Below are 11,830 nucleotides of genomic sequence, written 5' to 3'. Positions count from 1 at the left end.
CAAAGACTTCTGTGTGACATATTCACGTGTCTGCTGCTGCCACTGCTCTGTCAAAGAGTACTAACATCTTGATTTTGCCATGTGGCCGGAGGGCTTTATTCCACATTTTGGCATTTCCATTTTAATGCAGCCTATTTAAAAAGAAACACTCAGAAATTTAAGAAATGGAAAGAGAGAAGCTGGACAGGGAGATTTCTGTTGGACTAGATTGTAGAAAAGTGCATTATGTCTAACAAGATAAATAAATTATGGTGAAAATACATGTAGCCTTCTTAGCACACAATGTGACTCTCCTAAAAGGTAAACACTGTGTATACAAAAGGGTTTCATATTGAAAATATATCTCTTAAAAGGCTTTTTCATAACAGACATTTGACTCATTCGCAGAAACAGCACAGTGGAACTAAAAACATTAACAAGCTCCGTTCCTTTTACATATTCCTGTAATCCATATTGTAACCAGGACTTTTTCATTAATTTTCACTTCAGCTGTAACTAACCAGCTACAGAGGCGAAAGTCATATGGTTGAGGTCTAAGGGTAAGTACATAGTGGGGATTTTGGATTAACCTAAAGGGACTGTATCCTGGTGTTCTTTCCATTACTATGTGACAGTTTATTTTTTTGGCAAACAGCAACATGGGGTAAACTCCATGTAGCAAACATAACATCTATCTCTTCCCCCATCCTTTTTCTGTTTGTTTGACTATTCTATCCCATTAATCTTGTTTCCAACTTGTCTCTGTTATACTAGGTTATTATTTTTTAACAGTGTAGAGTACTGTCAGCCTCTAAAACCACACCTCACGTAATTTTTGTCATTTCCAAATTCCAAGAGTTAATATTTAATCATGTCCTTTGTGACATTCATGGTAGCTGCTGCTTTAGGTGAGGTAGAAAAGAGACATGGGGGTTGACATTTCCTTAATGCACAGTATCAAACATAATTTTTAAATCAGATTATGATAAACTGAGCCATAATGGGTAGAAATAATATTGCTTCTGTAATGCAATGTGACTGAATGGAAATGACAGTTAAAAACTGTTTATTTACAGATGCGAAGCAAAGGTTTATTAGTAAGTCTACTGATGTGAGCTTTTTAAAATTAAACCTACATATCCATGCATCCATTATCTACCACTTATTCTTGAACATCCAGGGTCACAGAGGGTGTGGGTGGTGCTGGAGCCAATACCAGCTGACCTTGGGCGAGAGGTGGGGTACACCCTGGACAGATTGCCTGTCTATAATAGAAGACTACACATGTACACATGCTAAGTCTAATAATAGCCATATCCATGCTGCTTTTTTTGTTTTTGTTTTTTATGAACAACACAAGACACATATAAAAGAAAGAATATAATAAGAAGAAAAGACTATCCTTTGGCAAATAAGTGCAGTGTTAAAGGAAAGTTCTTTTTATAATTTATGATTCATCCAGAATATAAACACAGCTGTGTTTTTTTTACTTGAGACCAATGAAAAGCATAAATAACAGAACTGTAGTTTGTGTTGTTTTCTTAACACTATAGGCAGTTTACCACGGTCTATAGTAGTACAATGATACAATAATACTTATATCACAGTTTCCACAGCAACCCATCTGCTGCATTTACTGTCACATCATATACCCTAACCAATAGCTAAGCAGCTTTCAAGTAAAGCAAATTACTGCACAGGATACTGCAAAGACCTCTGTCTTTGCTGCTCATCTCCTCTAAGATGCATTCAAATAATGGGAACATCGTGAATGATTGGGAACTTTGAATTCTGGCTTATAAGAAAGAGGAAGCAAGCATGACAACAGAAGGATGCTTAATTAATTAAATCAATGTTGGGAAATAGACACCTGAATATTCCAATTCCAATGCCTGCACCTGAAATAATCTCCATTTCTACAGACACCAGGCTCTGTAAGAGCAAAATTAAAAATGTCTTAGGCTCTTACTGGTTGAGTCAGGTATACAACTGCCCCAGGTGTGGGGGAAATAGTGGCTGAGGTGGATGGCCTCATCAGTACATTAAAAAGTGGAGGTCACAGAGGATACAACAATTCCTGTATTGTCAGCACTGCCCACAGCCTACTTAACTACTTAATGTATATATTTGCACTGAATAGTTCCTGTGTGTGTTTTGGTGCGACGGTTTGGAGCATGACACGGTTGCTTGCCTAGTATTTAAAAGGTGTTCATTGTAGTCACACAGTGCAAATGCCTGTTTCTATTCAAAAGCTGGCTTCCTGGTACAATGTAGTTAAACAAAAGAGTGTTTGTGACATGTTAAATACACTAATAGTGAGTGTACACATGATAATTAGCTGTTTAAATGTTGATTATGCAAAATACTGCTGACTGCAAGGAGGAAATCCTTTAGGAGAGAGGAATCATCCCTCAATGCTGTCAGACAAGTCACATCTGACATTACAGGAACATAGAAGATCTCCAACTTTGTGGAAAAATGAGTGCATGGCCACAAAACACAGTGTAAGGCAAGATGTATTTTACAAATCTTACAATACAATCTACAACATAATACTTGTGTAGAGGACATCTGAAACCATAAGCAAAGTGGTTTGTGAAATATAAGCTGTTAAGATTGAAACCGGAAAATGTGCCCTTGGGAAAGTATCCACTGATTGAAGTAAGTTAACACCACTGAAAAGTCTCACTGCATTTGCATGGTTGTCAAGTAGATGTGTGAGGTAGCAATTGTGGAGATGAATGACAAGAACAATAATAGAAAAAGGAGATTATATTATATTATTCTTTGCTGATACATTTATTGTGTTCTTTTTCTGCACTTGTTTCTGCACAAGGATCAAGCTCCTTCCTTGCAAAATTTATAACATTTATTTATAACGTTACTGTCCAAATGTCTATTATATTATATATGTGCCTTTACTTGTAGTTCTTAGTGTATTTTAGGAGCCAGAACAATATTAATAGATTCACGCATTCTGTTATATGTTAGGATGTTTTCTGGGAAGAGACACTCGATAACTGATATAAAAAGTCTATAAACATAGATGTAAAATGTAATAAACATTTAATTAAATATGATAGTTCTGTTGTCAACATTGACAAAAGACCAACAACATATGTAAGCTGAACAGTATGAAATTGCAAGACCTTTATTCATTTGTCAATCTTTCCAACTGTCTCTGTCTTGTAAGCCTCAGGTGTGCTGTGGCATGCATGGTGTGAGAAATCAGGCCCTGGCAATCTGCCAAGGCAGTCGTCAAACAAAGAATTGAAGCATGACCCTCTGGGCTTTTTCTGCTCATCTTAACACTGACTAGTATGAAAGCTTCGCAGCCAGGAAAGATTACATGTTTTCTTTAAAACTTTCCTCTGTCTCTGTCAACTGCTACAAAAATCCCAGCCTGGGAGTTGGGAGAGATGTGGGTGGATGTGGGTGACGGGGGGTTCTCGATAATAAAATACTTCGTAAGAAACACAGATGGTGCTAAGTGTCATTCCCTGTAGGAAGACTACCTCCTCTGCTTCTAAATGACAATTTATACCAAGAATGTTATTTTATAGGGGTGACAAATTGTGTCTCTTGTGGCTTTGGGTGAGCGTTTCAGGGCAGCTTGCCAGTTTGCTGAGTGGGAGCCAGAGCTTTGACTGACTGCTGCACCTGACCGTGCACAATCCTCCAGACCAGCAGCCTTCACCAGCAGCCTCAGCAGTCTACCAATGAAAACAAATGTATGCTCAGAATGTCCCACCCTCTAAGCACTCTCATGCAATGATGAGGACTCTAGAAACTACATCAAACCATCCATTTTTTCTTCCTTCCTACAAGCCTCTTTAATGAGATGATGAATGGTGCAGTTGCAGTATCTCCCAGCAGGATAACAGCACACACAAGCCTACTACCTGGGATTTATAGTCACAGGCAGTTGTGTGGCTCATTTTTCTCTAATATTGTACTGCTATTTATCTACAGTGTTTCATTCTGTCTGTATATGTCTCTGTCTCAACTGGCGTTTAACGTTACAGGGAGTTCCCTGTGTGGATTATATAATATGTAGGTGTAACCTCAAATTTAATTTCATCACTGAGACATATTTTTGATATTACGATGTTTTATTTATGAGCAAGGACATGCACGAGGCCAGATTAAAGTGAAGGTTAAAGTAAAATCCCCTATTAATTTTTTTTTATTTCTGTTTTGGCTTTATCAATAGTAGCAGATAATTGCAAAACTTGGACCAAATTAAATCAAATTAAATTTCCAAGATCTCATTCTTTCACTTTGCCTTATGGCTCAGCTCCCTCTTCACCACAATGGACCAGTACAGCGACCACATAACTGCAGACGCCAAGCTGATCCCTCTGTCAAGCTCATGCTTCATCTTTCCCTCAGTCAATCCCTATACTACTTGGCCTCGCTATACGCTTGGCCTCCTTATACCGCTTGGCCTCCCTATATGCTTGGCTGTAGGCCTCCCTATACCGCTTGGCCTCCCTATACCGCTTGGCCGCTTGGCCTCCCTATGCCCCTCCCTATACCGCTTGGCCTCCCTATGCCCCTCCCTATACCGCTTGGCCTCCCTATGCCCCTCCCTATACCGCTTGGCCTCCCTATGCCCCTCCCTATACCGCTTGGCCTCCCTATGCCCCTCCCTATACCGCTTGGCCTCCCTATGCCCCTCCCTATACCGCTTGGCCTCCCTATGCCCCTCCCTATACCGCTTGGCCTCCCAATGCCCCTCCCTATACCGCTTGGCCTCCCTATGCCCCTCCCTATACCGCTTGGCCTCCCAATGCCCCTCCCTATACCGCTTGGCCGCTTGGCCTCCCTATGCCCCTCCCTATACCGCTTGGCCTCCCTATGCCCCTCCCTATACCGCTTGGCCTCCCAATGCCCCTCCCTATACCGCTTGGCCGCTTGGCCTCCCAATGCCCCTCCCTATACCGCTTGGCCTCCCTATGCCCCTCCCTATACCGCTTGGCCTCCCTATGCCCCTCCCTATACCGCTTGGCCTCCCAATGCCCCTCCCTATACCGCTTGGCCTCCCAATGCCCCTCCCTATACCGCTTGGCCTCCCAATGCCCCTCCCTATACCGCTTCGCCTCCCAATACTACAGGTGGTGGACCCATTGAAGGTCGGCCCCATGTATTGTCTGGGCTGGAAAATATGTTTACGAAATTCTATATGAATTTATATCATTGTTCTGTGTTATAGTACATATTTTACATACTAGATTTACTTTATACAGTATAATTCCCGGACTTTACCAGGAATCACTGACTCAAGCCACTGTCAGCAGCACATCCATCAAAATTCAGCTGATTACATTCAAGTGTTAAATTTTTTTTGTTTTTGTTTTTTTGCAGTGAGTATAGGAATTATTACAATCTTTATTGGTAAATACTAATTCTGTCATGCCTCAACAATTCTAAATTTTGGAGAGTGCCAGAGAGCCTGAAGAGCATCTGAAGACACATCAGACTGGTACATATGGAAGGGTGGGGCTGTGGTAATGGCTCACTGTGTATAAAGAGGCTATTCCAGTAACACTATGAGGTATGAGGAAGATAGATGCTGTTGACATTCTTGAAGATATGCCAAGCTTTAGTTAACCCGGTCCCAGGCCTGGGACCAAAATTGTATTTCCAGATGTATTACCAAAGATCATCGGACAAATTTGAATAAAGTTCAACAAACTATATATCATATGAAAGCAGAAAGTCTCACGATTCAAATGGTATAAACACTTTAGGACTGAATTATCACAGCAGCTACAGTTGCTTAATGTTAAAGAGTACAAATATTGGAAAAACGCTATTTCTTACCTTTTCTGTCGTGTTACCTCATACATGTACTGAAACAGTGCAAACTGTCATCAATTTAACCCTTAAAATGTAAAGACAACAGCTAATGTAATTTGGGTCTGTATTGTTCGGCCGTGTGCAGAAAAAGGGGCGGGGTAGCTAACAGTTTAAAAAAAACAACAAATATCTTTATGTTGGATATTATTCTTATTTCAGGGGTAGGCAAGAGTCTATTGGCTAAATAAAGTTAAGATCATTATATAGGCTCAAGATGAGTTTTACTTAAAACTAGCTGGACATGGATGAGGTCATTTGGATTCTTCCTTCTGCCTATGGGTTATTTGTTTAGAAGTTAAATTCAATACGCATGTACACCTTTGGACATGGCTTGAGTTGCAGACTCGTCTGCTTTTAATATCCATTAAGCTACAGATTTACTTTGCTGTTGGCAGTAGTGCACTTTGGGCACACTGAAGCACTGTAGCAGTCACAGATGTCACCCCAATTCCTTGCAAAAAATCACAGAAACAGTCTTTATATTTCTGTTTCTGTCTCAAATCACATATCGTGCTTCATTCATGACGTTCACTCAGCAGACTTTACATGCCAAAGTCAATTTCCTAGTAGGAGGCTGCACTATACAGCCTGTAAAAACAGCTGAATAATGTCTACTGGCTCTGGAGGAGCCTTGTCAAGTCATGTGACATCAGTTGCAATCTCAGATTGGGTTTTCGGGACGTTGTTTTCACCCACAGTAGCAACATGACTGCATGGATGGAAATGTCAGTTCACCACCTCAGTCTAATACCTGTTGTGAACCCTTAACTTTTTATCTAGTGGCATCATTGAGTGAAAAAAAAAAATACTAATACTGTCACTTTGTCTAACTTGTTTGTTCATGATCAAATACTTCCAGACTAATGACACGTCGATCAGCATCAGCAGTACTTTGCTTTTAGTGCTGCATGGGAAAAGTTAGCATTTAGTTCAAAGCACTTATGTGCCTGAATGCACCCTCGCAGAGCCACTAGCCTGGCTATAAACATGGTGCATCTCTTTGAAAGTAAACTGACTTAGGAGAGCATTTCCAAACAGACAAACCTAAAAAAAAAAAAATCACATCATTTGCAGCATGAATGACTTCATGTGGGCAAGTATAATTATGTTCTGGCTACCTGTGATTAGTGTTTCCTTCCCCACAGGGCTCCCTGATTCTTCTGGCTAAGGCTCACTCCAGAAAAGAGACTATGATTTTTGATTTACGTTCTCACCACCACTATTACATTCTCACTGCGGCATGCATACAGCATGTGTGCTCACAAACGCGCTGTTACTCTTGTTTAAAAACATGCACATGCTCTGTAGTATTTTGTACTTGAGTGATGTCTTGAGCCCAGCTGCGTGTAATGCATAAACCAGAGATGTTCAGTCTGGCTTGCATGCTAATTGCCTGTGGGGCTTTTCTTCATGCAACTCTCCTGACTAGACCACCCATGGTGAGGAGAGGGTGCAGTCATCTCCATTTCAATCAAACGCATCATTATCTCCGTGCCTGTGTTGTGCCACAGCACTAAAAATTAAATGCTCTTACAACATGCAGAAGAAATGTGATTGATGTTACTAACAATCTGGTTTGAAAAGTATGATTGTGCATTATTGAGAGTTTGTTTGTTGTTCTCTGTACTAACTGGGATATTAAGACTAGATGTTGCCCATGCTAGGTCTGGCCCTGCCGGTTTTTCAAGCACAGGGAGGATTTGGGGTAATGCATGATTTGAAGTAGGTGGTGCTTGATGCTGGAAAAGCTGCTGCTGAGTGTCAGCAGACTTCCCTTCTCCTCTGACCAAATCCCCTTAGCTACGGATTCTCCCCTGTGCCAAGACCTGCTGAGAACAGCCTGAGCTAAACCAACAACTGGACTGCTTGATGAAAGGGACAAGCCGCGGGGTGCACACCATGAACCCAGGGTCATCCCACAGTCCTGATGACTCTATCCCCAGTTCCCCTTTCACTGGCACATAGTATACACCACCAAAGCATAAACCGCACCGCAAGGTGCTGATGTTCTTTTAACACTGCTGAGCTAAACTGAGCGTAACTGTTGTGAGCTGAGCTCTGCTACACTGGCTAGGCACATACATGTACACACTGTAGCACATAGTACATAACATATGCAGCGTAGCTGGTTGAACAATGGTAAAAAAGAATATGTAGAATAGGTGCTGGTGAGAACCACAGAAAATACAAATTAAATAGTTGGGGAAGGCTTTTTGTTGTATGATCCAAATGTGTGCATGTGTATGTGTATGTGTATGTATCTGCCCGTGTGTACTCTGGTGAACCCCTGCAAGCCATTTCAGAAATTGAAGATGAGCGCTCCAACCCTTTATGTGGAAATCTCGTTTGTCTTGTTTTTCATTTGTGATGTGTGTCAAAAGGCAAGACGGATGTGAGCTCCTGCCAGATCAACTGACCCAGAACTTGACTGTCAAATGTGAAAATCTGGATGGGGCTGGGTGATGGGAGGTTTTTTTTGTCTTGCAGATACAGTATGACTGTCTTCAATGCAGGCTGTGTGTGTCTGTGTGTGTAATTTGTGTGCGAGGGGTGGTTGAGACAGACACAACACTGTGTTACAATGTTTGAAGCAGTGTAAGTGGAAAGAAGGCAAAAGTAAATGTAAAGTGACCACTTAAGGTTGAGAGTATAGCTGCAGGGAACAACATGGCTTGGAAGCAAGAGAGATTGTGGCTCCTGAATGTCCCTGCAGCAGGGTGGAAAACTTCCTTAAGATAAGACAAGAATAATCCTGCAATCCACCATACAGGGATCAAATAATCTAAAAACAGTTTTTTAGCTGCACGTTTGTTTTGAAGGCTCACAATTGGTCATGCGATTCTAATGAAAGCAGCAGAAACAAACACAGCCTTGTGCGGGGACATGCTATTTGTTTTCCTTCAAGCATAGCACATTTCGCACTGCTCCACAGGATGTGAGGCGTGACAGAATATACATATGAATTTATTTCTCTGATCACAGGCTTTTTCCCCCTCTTGTTTTTTTGCATATGGAGCTCATCAAAGATGAACGAGTTGTTAATGCCACGACTGCTCAGCTGGAAAGTTGTTTTCAAGCACAAAGCAAGAAACACAGTGTAATAAAACACCAGCCAGGGCTGCTTCTTCAGGCTTCAGAGCATATCCCCTCCACAAAGAAGTCAATCTTTAAAAAGCTTTTGCTTGTGGAGCAGTAAAGCTTCTTAGAGCAGGTCTACAACACTGTAGCTCAGATAAGGATCAGGAGGCATGAGTGTACTGTGAGCTTTGTAGCCTTGCAAAGCATGTGGACAGCCTGCTGGCCCTCCAGTCAACCTGTGCACACAGACTGAAGTGTCTCAGTTTGCTGTCAGACATGTTTTAACATTGGAAACTCTGGGCTACATCATGGTGGTCTACATTTAGCCTCCAGAGGCAACTCTGCTTATGTGTAATGGTCAACTGAGACACATTGTCCTTGGATTGAAGTGTTCATGTCCTGTTCCCTCAGCAGCTGCCTCACTGAAACCCCTCTAGTAGATTTGCAAGCCATGAAACATTAACAGGGGAAGGTGTGCTGGCATGAGGATATGGTTATTGTAGGAATGCTGGTGCTGTGGAAAGTGCAGTGGAGAGTAAAACACCAAGCACGTGTGCAGCTGCACCTGGTGTAAGCCACCGCTGAACTGTAGTGTATAATAGGCTGCTGTGTGTCTGAGTGGAAGTTCTAGTTTAAGAGGTTTTGCATACTGTAGATAACTGACGGGGGGATTAGGGTGAGCGTGACCTACTGTAAATACAAAACTCACACCCCCACACATCAGACTTTGTAATACTGCATGTACGCACGCACGCATACACACACACACACACACACACACACACACACACACACACACACACACACACACATTTTTATTCCTTTACATTGACTTACCCAACAACAATAACTACTACTTGCCTACTTACTCTATTGTTATCCTACTTCAAGTTGGGGACCATCATCCATTCAAAGTTCAAGATAGCTAGGAATGAGTTGATTCATCCATGTAGTGGGCTGCATTCCTGTTAATCTTTCTGTTTCTTCATTAAAGCAGCTAGCCCATTTGTACCATTTGTACATTCCCCATAATGATAGAAGTTTATAATGAAATTTTGTGCATCCTCTTCTCTTCCTTGTCAGTTGCCAGGGCAGTTTAGGATTAGTATAAACAGGATAAAATGATATCACCAAAATGAAACCTTGTTAAAAATAGTCAAAAACAGCAGGTCAAGGGCAAACCATGTGGTGCCATTTATTTGGCCCAGGTATACAGGATTTGGCTAAAAAGGCCTCATGCTTCTCTAGTTGTGGATATGAATTGTAACTAGGGATGTCTCAATGATGGTCCCCCCAGTATGGCTCGTGTGTTTCTGCCAATCTGAGCCCTAATCCAATGCTGCTATTTTCTTAGATAATGAATTCAAATCAATCCAGTGCATATTCTTGACATTTGAATTGCTCTGCAATGCAGTGAAAAAACAACTGCCTGCATCCAAAGTAGTCCTTAAGGTTTAATTTTTTGTACAAGCTAAATAAACTGGAAATATTATTTTATGGTTTAAATTACAGTTCCACCTAGTGCAGCATTGGTTTTCATTTGTTTTTTAACAAAATATTCAAGTAATCAAAGTAAAATATGTTTTAAATAGCTCAATGAAGCATTGTACTAGTAAAACTACAACAATCAAAATCACTGGCTACTGGACAGTTTTTGTTTTCAAATTTCAAATAATTCCACACTGCAGACATTTTAGTTGCATCCTGCTGCAGATTATGCTCTCCGTTTCCAACATACTGTAGGTGTGACAGCTGATGTACTGTAAAACAGTACAATAATGTGCAGTAGAACTTTTACGTTGCCATTCTTTTTTGGGATGAAGAAATTACATTTCAAGACATCATTTGTGACTTCAGTGTGGTTGTTAATGATAAATTCTCAAATCACAGGAGAAACACAAATTAAAGCTTGATTACATGTTGTGTAAAGGCCACAATAACTCAAACACTCTGATGCATGCATACACACATACCCACACAAGCAGTAATATACAAACAGGAACACAAACATCCATACTGTGTGTACATTCACTTTAATGCATACTGCTATCATGTTATCTGCTAACACACACACACACACACACACACATGCATTCACAGAATGGATGTCTCTTGTGCTAATGTGCCCAGTTTGCTCAACAGGATGTGGAACAAATGCATGTACAGAATGTGTGTAAGAATGTTTATTTTTTGACCTTTGAAATGTTTCTCAGGAAAACTCTGGCTGGATGTATGTTATTCCTGTTTAAACACATAACTATAACTCTGCTGCATGCTGGCACTCCCATGTGACCCACTGCAGGTTTATTCAAACATATTATGTGTACAGAAAGACACTGACATCATAATGATACAATCTCTCTCAAGGGAAATTGCATTCACTCGTCACTCTAATGTAGTAGCTCTGATCCTCTGATACTGGTAGCACTTCTTCTGCTTTCCTGGACAGTGAAGACTGGATAGTTTTGCCTGGGGGAAGCCAAATGGTTTCCTTGTTTAGTTACTGTCTCTCTCTCTCTCTCTGTCTCTTCCTGTCAGACTTATAATATTCATTTGAATATTTGGCAACTGACTCATCACACCCAAGCTCATTCATGCTCATTCACAACATTTTAAGACTGTGTATATATATCACCTGTTTGGGTGAATGACAGCTCCTACCAGTGAGGGTGTAATTAATCAGAACAAAGCCGTGCTATGCCTCTGACAGCTGTGACTGATTGGGAAGGTTGCTCAAGCTCACTGCGTTTGTCAGGTCAAAGTTATGACGGTCATTTGGAATGCATGAAAAGAGCCAGTGATGGTACACTGTACCTGTGTGATTGATAACATGGCTAGTAATGGCTATTTGTCATTGACTGGAATGTGTTGGCCTGAAGCACAGCGGTTGTTTATGCAGTATGTTTGTCTT

Source organism: Mastacembelus armatus, chromosome 9 (assembly GCF_900324485.2).
Source record: "Mastacembelus armatus chromosome 9, fMasArm1.2, whole genome shotgun sequence".
Lineage (NCBI taxonomy): Eukaryota > Metazoa > Chordata > Actinopteri > Synbranchiformes > Mastacembelidae > Mastacembelus > Mastacembelus armatus.
The sequence above is the reverse complement of the archived record's forward strand: the minus strand, read 5'-3'. Positions refer to the sequence as shown.